The following is a 7,414-nucleotide window of genomic DNA, read 5'->3' as shown; positions in this document are numbered from 1 at the left end:
TGTGCCCCCCACGCGCCAGCCTCCGGGAATCATCCTTTTGTTCAGCATTCAAGTGGAAAAAGCTGAAGTGGCCTCACCATGAACAGTGGGAAGCCTGATCTCTCTGGGGGTTCAGTATGGAGGCAAGACTCTCCTGGACACTCAGCACTGCAGCTCGCTGCTCTCCGTCCTCCCGGGCTTGCCCTTGCTCTCAGCCTCTGCAGCGGCAGTCTGTCCACTGCATTCCTTGATCCTTTCTGGGCACCAACTTGTTTTCCATATTTGCAGGCATGGCAGGCTTACACTGCAGGCTTGGGAGAGCAAAAGGACATGGCACAGAATAGGAAACAACTTATTATTAAACACTAGCCATGGTGGCCCCAACTTGCCTTAGCCGTCTCCTCTGAAGGAAAGTTCTTATGAGCCTGCCTTATCTTCTTGATAGGCAGCGACCCCTTTTCCATCTCACCAGTTAGAATCTTTTAGGAGCTTTTAAAAAGACCAATGCTGAGGACCACCTCAAACCATCTAAGTCAGAATCTATGAGAGTGGGACGAGGTGGGTATGTAACTTACAGCTCTTGGGTGATTCTAGAGTGCCACCGGCATTGAGAATGCTGCTCTGTGTATTCTCTGACTTGGCTCATATCTCCTCCTTGCCATCGTCCTGGCAGCTAGGGGGGCAAGCTCCAGTTCCTGTAACCTTATTATGCAGAGCAGTTCCTCTGTCTGTTTGTCTCTGACTTGCTCTTCTTCAAGCTGAGGCACATTAGGCCAGCTCTTCTAAAAATAAATAAATAATATTATAAAGTCTTTGGTGACAGATGGTAACTACACTTATCACGGTGAGCATTTAATAATGTATATAATTGAAGACTCACTAAGTTGGTCATCTGAAACCAATATAGTATTATACATAACCTATATTTCAATTAAAAATGTTCTTAAAATAAACGTCGGTCATGAGGTACTCCTACACAACAGAATTCTTTTCCTCTAAAACAAATTGGGTCTCTGTCTTAGAGGGGGAAAAAATGGCAACTCCCAGCATTTGTTTTAAATACTGTCTTTCACTGATTTTAAGATTAAAATATTTTCCATATTTTACTATCTGAAATGGGATGTGTCTGATATTGATGGGGTATCATACTTTACTTGACAGTTTTTTTATTACTTCAATTAATAATCTTCCTTACAATTATAAGGGGATTTGATTTGATGAAATAGTGTAGCAATAACCTTTTTACTCCTTTTGCCCCAATGGCTAGTTTTGCCAAGGACTTTGGACTTTAAGCTGTAGGTTGTAAGGAGCCATCAAAAGGTTTTGAGTGAAGGAGCAACGTGGAAAAGTTTTGTATCCCAGAACCAATTTGTCTTGAGTTCATGGGAGTAAGGCAAGGATGTTCCCCAACTGAACTGGAATAACCAGGCCTGCTTAGGGATACGGGGATCCAAGCTTGATGCCTTAGGGGCTGTGAAGGCTTTCAGTTAGCCGTATTAAGGCTCATGTGTCCAGGGGCTATTACCAGGCAAGACTGACCAGCTCTCTCCTGAGAGACGTCAGGAGGTAGCATTCACTGCCTTGATGAATTCTCCACATACAAAGCCCACTCTCTTGCCAGTCTGGAAATCCGACTTTGTAGGCACTCTCCACCCAGGTCCTTCTTACCCAGGCATCCAGGAATTAACCAAGCACACACGGAAGACTGATACATAAACTACAGGATGCCCATTTATTATTTACAAAGAGCCATAAAGCTGGCAGGCAGACAGCACACCCTGGTAGGGAGAGCAGATCCTTCCCTCTCTGAAGGCAAATTACTGGAAAAACCAAGTTATAATGAGAAAGCAATTTATTCACTTACAGTGAGAAAATCAACTTTCAAGAGTACTGGAAGTTCACACTGGCCGGAGCAGATTGTTCTTTCCCTGTTGAAAAATGAATACCGAAGAAGCCAAACTCTCCAGAAGAGATTTAGGAAGGAATGAGGGTGATGGTGATAGTTAGTCATTAGACATCTCTCCCAGCTGAATGCTTGGGGTGCCCCCATCCACTATAGGGGTTGCTTTGCTCAGGAAACCTCAGTGCTGAGGTCTGCTTGTCAAGTCTGTTTCTTCCTGGATGCTGAATGGATGGACATTTGCCCCTGAGACTTATCATTTTAAACTTCCAAGGCTGGCCAGTTTTCATCTCTTACAAGGTGGTCCTCCCTCCTCCAAAGTAATTGGGGCCTGTTACTCCCCAGAATCACAATCAAATCCAGCCTCATCTATTCAACAAGACATTGAAATGCAATCTCTTGGATTTGTCCAACAAATGCCTTATCTTGACTTTTGTATGTGTATTCCAGCATTTAATCCCTTATAAATTTTCCAAGTTTTTTAGGACTCTTGGCTGTCACTTCCTGTGAACTAGCACCAGGAGGAAATGATCTTTTCAATAAAGAACTCAGTTCCTCTTTCTCATTCTAGGCATGGAAACTCTTCTTCCTGCCAGGGCTGGAATAGCCTGCAAGGCTTGTCCCTAGGGGCCAGTGAAATAAACTGGATTTCACATGTGGGAGAGAAAGACAAGAGCCAGTAGCCACGGAAAGCCCCATTAGTAACGTCAGGCCAGGGACGGGCTTTGCTGGGTCTGCTTTGCATAGGTCATCCTGTCAGAGGGCTAACAACACAGCCCCTGAAGCCACACAGAGCTGGGTTTCAATCTTAGCTTTGCCTTTGATAACAACACTCTTTGAGCCTTCTATTTAAAATGGGACAATAATGCCTGTTATCTCATAGAAGGGTGAAATAAAGTAGTAATGCAAGTGCTTGGCACTTAGCAAGCATTATTCCTTCCTCTTTGCCTTCTCAATTTTTCTCATTATGGGAAATTTTCCCACAAAAGTCTAAGAGCTCCACAAAAACTCCTCCTCTCTACTCCGTCCACCCCATCCACCAGGCATTTCTAAGGCAGTGAGAAAGGTCTAGCAGTTAACTTTCTTCTTTTTTTTACAACGCCTTATACTCACCAAAATATTCACATCTATGCATTTCCTACTAAGATTTACTTTAAAATAATGCGATGAGGAAGTGGGGAAATGGATAGAGGAAAGATGATCACCATGAGTTGAAACCCACTGAAGCTGAAGCTGGATATTGGGAGCAAGGGAGTTCACCACACTCTTCTCTCTACTTTTTTATATATTTGAAATTTTCTGTGTTAAAAGTAGTTTTAAATGGAAAAAAAAAAAACCTTACTGTAAGTTTCTATATGCCAGGCACTGGTCAAGGAAATAGAATTTGAAAGAATAAGTTTAGGCCCTGCCCCTGAGGAATTTACAGTTTGGTGGAAGAGATAGGCATGTTAATGGTCATTTCAAGAGAGTGACAAGAGTAAACAGTGCAAGTGGGGGCTCAGCAAGGCACTTTGCCCAGCCTGAGGACGGAAGGGTGACTCCAGAGCCTCTGTTCTCCTCCTAGACCACAGCACTGCCTTGCACAAATGCACATGAGAGACAGCAGGCTGTGCAGAGAAGGACAAACCCGAATGGACATCATTCCCGTCATTGTAGGATTCAGGACTCAGTTTATATATCACCTTTTCCCAGAGCCATTTCATCCCCCCTTCCAAGCTGCACTGGGAACCTTCCTCTAATCTGCATTTACGTTAGTGTTTATCATGCTGAATAGACCGGTCACCTTTGGCAGGGGTTGGGGGGGGGAAGAGGAGTCTCTGAAAACCTTGTATAATGCAAAGATGCTATAATTCAGGACCAACCCTGATAGAACAGCACGTGTGTCCAGCTACCAATGATGGTGGCACCCCTATGTGGCAAAGATGTAACATTATCTGTAAATCACCAGTTTGCCTGCATTGAACTTAAGTAACTCTTGACCAATTTATAATAGGAGAAACCCTTCATTTCCTCATTATTTGCATATTAATGAGACTTGATTAATGCATTTCTAACACACTACTTCAAATCTGCAATGTACTTTAGAATTGTTCAAAACTGGACTTCAAAATTGTAATCATCTGTTTACTTCTCTGATAGGGTCCTCTTCCTCACCTCCTCTCTCCCCAGTTGAGTAGAAGGAGGGAGAGAAGAAGGAAGGAATGAAGGAAAAGAAAACAGGAAGGAAGGGTAAGATTAGACAAAAAGACTGCCTTCTTTTCCTCTTCTCCCTCCCCAGCCCCCACAAAGCAAAAGGTACCTCATATAAGAATTTGACATTAGCAATAATCTTTTCTGTGCTAGGCAGAAATTGACATATAAGTGATGTTAAACTCTGCTGCTGACTGGCTTCCCCATCTTGGGCTTACCTTTCACTTCTCAAAACCTTCATTCTTTCCTCTATAACTTAGGAACAGCAGTACTGAACTGACCTCCTAAGGGTCATAGAAGGGTCATACTAGAGAGTGCAGAAGAAAGCCCTGGGACACTGTAAAGCTATAGACTCATGTTAGGGGTGTTATGACCTGCTGACACAGGGCAACCACAACCTGGCACTTCCGAGTGACTCACCAGCATCTTACATGAGCCCGTCTCACTAGGAGGCCCTGAGAGTTGCTGAGCCAATGTTTGCAACAGAAAGAGAACTTTAAAACACCTCGGATTATTTCCGGTTAGATGACCTCTTTACAAGGGTACAAAGAAGAGCAAATAAGGACTTTTCTCTTCCTTTTAATTTTCTTTCAAAAAGGAAGACAACTCACTCCATCATTAGAGGACATCACAAGGTTTGAATTAGCCAAGTATGTGCAGAAGAGGTTTCTGGGGACAGTGTTATTAAAAATATTATTATTGTTCTTTTTTTAACTGGGAGAGTGATGTGTGTGCTTGTTTACAATGGTTTACAATGTAAATGATATACAAGAGCAGAAAATAGAGTGGAAAATCCCCATTTTTCCAAATACCACCTGAGCCCCTTCCCAGAGGCAACCACTGTTAAGACAGATACACAGAGCTTTCTGTGCATACTGTCCTTCAATTTTCTTTTCCACTTAACCATAAATAGTAGGTTTTTCAACAAGGGTGGACATTTCTAAGGAAACGAAGAAAGTAAATATAAGTGTTTTACCAAGGGCACTGCTCATTCAAATGTATTAAGCCAAAACGAAAAGTTGGAATTTTATCCTAACATCTGAGATAAAATTATAGCCTATGTACACCTTTATCACACGTTTGTGCTCCCAAACTAGAATGTGAGCTTTTAAAGCAGTGTTTCCAGGACCTAGCATAATGCCTGTCACAAATAAATGTTTGCTGAGTGAATAAACAAATGACCAAATCAACCATGACCTACAAAATTAATCCCTACCAGGCCTCTCCTGTCTTGCTTTCCCTGCACTTTCACTCATAAGGTCATTTGTGTCTCACAAGAGCCTCTACTGTATGTTATACTTTGCATTTCATTTTATTGTTATACCTGAGCCCTAGTGAGGTCACAGAGCTGGGCCTGGAACCCAAATATTTTTGTTACACCCACTCTTTATATTCACCAAAGCCAGCCTCTATTGTGTACAGTGATCAAAGAAAAACAGGATGAGTTTAACTCCTACACAGCTGAAAGCTCACTTTGAAGCAGTGAGGGTCAATTCTCTTCAGCTTGTGAGCTAGGAAGGCTATTTTAGGTCAGGTGCTGCATTGCTAGGCAATGAATTTTGTTACAAAAGTCCTCTTTGCAAATCCATCTTCTGCCATCTGCTGGATGACAGTAACATTTCATTACTACCGTCACAACAAGAGTTTCCATCTATTAAGGGCCCACTCAGTGCCATGCAATTTATATGTATAATTTCTTTTACTCCTCCAAGCAACCCTTCGAGGCAGGTCCAAGTCTTACCCGCTTTCCAGATGATGCAACTGAGGTTCACAGTGGTTAGGTCACCGTGTATGTACTAGTTTCCTAGGGCTGCTATAACATATTACCACAAACTTGGTGTCTTAAACTACTGTTGGAAGTTTAAAAACAAAAATTTATTTCCTCACAGTTCTGGAGTCCAGAAGACCAAAATCAAGGTGTCAGGCAGCCTGTGCTCCTTTCAAAAGCCATAAGAAAGAATCCTTCCTTGCCACATCCAGTGTCTGGTGGCTTCCAGATGTTCTTTGACTTGCGGCTGCATCACTCCAATCTCTGCTTCTGTCTACTTCTCCCTGTGGGTGTCTCCTCCCACGGGATATTTGTCATCAAATTTAGGGCCCACCAGGATAATCTAGGGTGATATCATCTCAAGACCCTTAACTTAATTACATCTACAAAGACCTTTTTTCCAAATAATGTCACATTCACAGGTTCCTGGGATTAAAAGGTAGACACATTCTTTTTTGGGGGTAGGATGGGGGAGGAGGGATAGGGCACCATTCCACCCACTTATGTTCTACAGATGATAAAGTAGAGCCTGGGCTCTTAATCATTGTTAGTGGGGGCAAGTTTGTTGCTAGTTATTCTCATCTCTGTGTCTCCTTTGCCCCTCAATCCCTACCGTTTTATGCCCTGAGAGGCCAAAAAAAAAGTCCTCATACCCTGAGACTTCCCAGTGATGCTCATCGCATAGAGTGACCACATGATTTATTATCCAAAAGAGGACACATATGAGAATAAATGAGGAAAAGTAAGAGTTAACCATTATTCTGTGATAACAGGCAAACAAGGACTATGTTGGGCAAACCTAGACACAGGCCCTGCCACTACCTCCCAATGGTAGGCCTCTCCTGCTGGCTTTCCCAAGACTCTGCACCTTCTCTTGTCTTTTGCACCTAAAGTCTACCCCCTCCCACTCTGCAACTCTACTAGAAAGGTGGTCAGGAGACCATGAGGTCCAGCAGATGCCCATTAAATGAGTGCTGAATTCATTGTTTAAATATTTGTTGAACATGGACTTTGTGCTGCACATCACTGGCACGCAATGCCTACTCTTGAGTTTACAGACCAGCATGTAGCCAGAAGTGCAGTGAACCTGAGCAGCAGCTGAGCTGCTGCTTGAAGGAGGAAGTTGCACCTAACAAAAGGCTTACTGGGAGAAAGGGCAAGGGAAATGGCATAACAAAGGATGTTCAAGGGTTCTATGTACATTATTTTATGCAGTCTCCACAATCTTATGAGGAAGGTACAGGTCCATAGTCCATTATCAAAACTTCATGGGGCCAGTGTGTTTTGGAATTGAGACATTTCTGGAATTTGAAGAAATAATATGTTGCAAGCATTTAATATTATGTACCCAATGGTCTGGGGCTATAACCCATTACTAATGCATTCATAATTCATGTATATTTACATTAAATAAAATAAACACAGACTATAAAAGCCTCATGTCAGTTCAGAGAAAGGTTTTACAGCCAAATTAATTCAGATCAATTAGATTTCACTGCTGAATGAGTTAAGAAAAAGATATCAGTTTTTATAGCTTTTGGATTTGGAGATTGTGAATAAGAGATTGTAGGGGTGGA

The sequence above is a fragment of the Manis javanica genome, chromosome 4, assembly GCF_040802235.1.
Source record: "Manis javanica isolate MJ-LG chromosome 4, MJ_LKY, whole genome shotgun sequence".
Taxonomy (NCBI): domain Eukaryota; kingdom Metazoa; phylum Chordata; class Mammalia; order Pholidota; family Manidae; genus Manis; species Manis javanica.
Note: the sequence above shows the minus strand (reverse complement) of the source record.